The sequence below is a fragment of the Octopus bimaculoides genome, chromosome 3 (assembly GCF_046866305.1).
Source record: "Octopus bimaculoides isolate indiv1 chromosome 3, ASM4686630v1, whole genome shotgun sequence".
Lineage (NCBI taxonomy): Eukaryota > Metazoa > Mollusca > Cephalopoda > Octopoda > Octopodidae > Octopus > Octopus bimaculoides.
Genome location: NC_142930.1, coordinates 68,073,006 through 68,076,654, shown reverse-complemented (window position 1 = coordinate 68,076,654; position 3,649 = coordinate 68,073,006). Strand labels below are relative to the sequence as shown.

Sequence of the window (3,649 nt, the reverse complement as noted above, 5' to 3'; positions counted from 1 at the left end):
AAAATAGTACAAAATGGTAAATATAGTCTCAGACATCTGTTTCTGGGATATCAAAATGTCTGGGATATAGCAACCAAAACAAAGAAGCACCACATTCAACAATTTTAGTAAACTAAAATTGTTGAGTGTGAGTTCTATCTCACACTCAACTTTACTAAAATTGTTGAGTGTGAGTTCTATCTGTTATGAAAATAAACAGTTATAGAACAAGTGGTGGTTACATCCCTAGTGCGAATGCGCAGCATCTTTGGTTACTATAGAGAAAGAGTTTTTCGCAATCAGCTATGGAACACGTGATGCTTCTTTGTTTTGGTTACTATAGAAACAGACTTCTTCGCCACGGTGATGTCTAAAATACTTGCTTCTGATTGGCTAAAATACATAAATTTTGCAAATTTTAAAGGCTAACTTTTTAATTATGGATTTATAGGGAAAATTAATTTCATTTTCATAACTAGTATACAAGACTTAATCCATATACCAAATTTGAAAACTACTGAAACAAAACTGTAGACAGTGACGAAAGCCACAAAGATCCACATTAAAAATAACGGCTGATAGCATATTTAGCTATAAGTGTCAGAAATGAATGACAGAGTGAGGAATAAATTATACATGTGAGGGAGAAGAGAAGCACAAAAGAAAGAAAGAAAGAAAGAAAGAAAGAAATAAAGAAAGAAAGAAAGAAAGAAAGAAGTAGTGCTTTCACTGAACAGTGAACATAAATAGTTGTATACACAAAAGTTGTTTTTGTCAGAAGTGAATAAGAAAATGTAAGGCTTGGCATTATGCAACTGAGTGAATATAGAGAGAAGGAAGCGGAGAAGGGGGGAGAGTAAGAAGTTAAAAGGTGCGTTTGTTAGGAAGGAGTGTGAAGCAGTAGAAAGAAAGGATAAATATTTATTTGAGAGACGTATAAAAAATTAATAAATATAAGGTTGATGATAACGCAGCTGAATGACGAAAGAAAGAAAGAAAGAAAGAAAGAAAGAAAGAAAAGAGGAGAGGTGAATATATTTAAGTTTTCGGAGAGTTGAATAGTAAAGAGAGGGAGGAATAGAAGTAGAGAGTCGTGATAATAAAAAGAAGAGACAGAAAAAGAGGAGACATACGTATACATTAACAACACAGGCAAAACGATCATTGCTTAAATAAATAAAATGAACACAAAATATAGTTAAAAGACGTACAAGATTTTTATAGTAAATTCGAGTTTATTGTTCAGCCAAGAGAAAAGGAGATGTAAGTTTTCTAATAGTTCTCAAACTCCTGGGAAATACCTTTGAAGAATTATGAAGAGAAAGCTATGAAGAGAAAGAACAAGAAACCGGGAAGCGGGGAGGACGAAATAGTGCGAGAGAATATATATGCACACCTCCACAACTAGTTAGTCGTATCGTGATGTGACAATGGGTGACGGCAGTGTCTTCGTGTCCAAAGACCATCAGAATGAAGGGTACGCCCTCAAATGGCTATGTAAAACGATCCTTGATGCTGCAGCGCTTTTCTTCCTGCCTGTGCTTAGTAGTTTTAAACTGAAAGTAACTCTGCGCAATCCGATTCCTTGGAGGTCAGACCACAGAGGCTAAGTGGACTAAGCGGACTAAGCGGGCTAAGATGGCTGTGATAACCAGTAAGTAGTAGGTTTTACGTTGTAGTGGCCTTCTTCCAGATGAATTGTCTTACAAGGCAGGAAAGCTCCACTTTCCACGGACTTGCCGGAACGGTATCAAAGAGGGTATCGGATCGCCTAAGTGACTCGCCTTCTTGATTTGCTGTCAAAGTCGACTCTCCTAGTCTTTTCCTTTCCCAAGGTACTCACAAAGTAGTGAGGGTTTGTGATTGAAGTTTCTTCAGTGACATACTAATTAGCCCATAGCTGGGACCTTGACAGGTGCTATTACTTCGGATCAGAGTAGATAGAGAACAATAGACGCTAAGAAGTATACGAGGGGTGTTTATTAAAGATTTCTCCTGACCCACTTCCGGTTATTGCACGAAACGGAACTTGCACAGGTGTAATCATACACGTCTTTATATGTCGCATTGTAAATTGCAGCTTTCCACTAGTATTCGTTAGTCTTTTACGGCTGCTGAAGTGGACTAAGATGTTATAATGGAGGCGGTTGAATGCAGATCAGTGAACAGAGTTTTATAATTGAAAGGTTGTACACCAAAAGAGACATTCGATGAGATGAAAGAAGTTTATGGTGACGATGCACCATCATACGACGTAGTCAAGCACTGGCATCACCAATTCAAATGTAGTTGGACATCGGTGGAAACTGCTCCTATTCCTGGACGACCACATTCCGCCATTGATGACGACACCATCCATAAAGTGGAAGCCGCCATTTTGGAGGATCACCGCATAATTATTCGGCAATTAGCCCAAGAAATGAAGATAAGTGTAAAGTCCGTCGAAAAAATCATTCACGGCCATTTGCATATGTGAAAGTTGTCTGCACGATGGATTTTCCGGATACTCACACCTTTTCAGAAGCAGGAACGAGTCAATTGCTCCCAGACTTTTTTGGCAATGAACCAAGAAAACGAGGAGGACTTTTTCGGCAGACTTATCACGCAAGAAGAAACATGGGTCCATCACTTTGATCCTGAGACTAAAATCCAGTCGAAGCAATGGAAGCATGATAACTCACCACCTGCAAAGAAGGTTCGTATCCAACCCTCAGCAGGCAAGGTGATACTCACAGTCATTTGGAACCAGCGCAGAAAAGGGTATACCATGCTTCTCTGCAGCAGAAATTTCGAGACCCCATCAAAGCAGAGAGGCGTGGCGTGCTGACCAAAGGAGCACGCCTCCTCCAAAACAACACCCCAGTTCACAATACGTATGTTGTCCAGATGAAAGCACACTCCTGCGGCAATGGAATCCTTCCTCATTCCCCTTACTCTCCTGACCTCGTACCATCTGACTTCCACCTCTTTCCAACAATGAAGTCTTTTTTGAAGGGGAAGTATTTATCGGATGATGATGAACTTATTTCCGAGGTAAAGTCTTAGCTTCAGTTACAACCTATCGACTTCTACATACGATGTTTTCACGACTGCATAAAGCAATGGGAGAAGTATGTCACCATTAGTGGTGGCAACGTAGAAAAGGACTAATAATTATTTCAAGTTTCGTTTATCTCAATCCTTGGGAAGTGAGTCAGGGAAAATCTTTAATAAACACTCCTCGTAGGTTAAAGTAGTGAAGAAAGGCAAATAGTTAGGCAATGCAGGAGGACATTTAATTTCATTTTTAATTCAATCTACAACTTACAATTTAGCTACATAACGAATAATAAAAATTGTACAAAATGGTAAATATAGTCTCAGACATCTGTTTCTGGGATATCTCAGCTATTAGAGCATCATATCGAGCGAAGCCTCTATAAGTTGGGTATTCCGTCATCGGAGAAAATATAGGTTAGATAGTGAAAGAAACTTCCCCATCAATTATATATGTAGTTGTTCATTATGTCTCGGATGGTAGGCGGGTCCAATTAAATCCAGTTAGATCGGGTCTTCTTTAGGTAAATCCATGATCAGAAAAAATGGTTAAGTGGTATAACATGGTGAGAAGAGGGAAAGAATTGTTATGCAGGTGCTGAGAGGTAGTTCCACATTCCTCAGAAGCCTGGAA

The 3,649-nt window shown here is 39.1% G+C and overlaps 1 pseudogene; it reads left to right on the top strand.

Annotated features, from left to right (window-relative positions):
* Window positions 1–2,116: 2,116 nt before the first annotated feature.
* On the top strand, window positions 2,117–3,156 carry LOC149136562 (uncharacterized; annotated as a pseudogene).
* The last annotated feature ends 493 nt before the right edge of the window (window positions 3,157–3,649 follow it).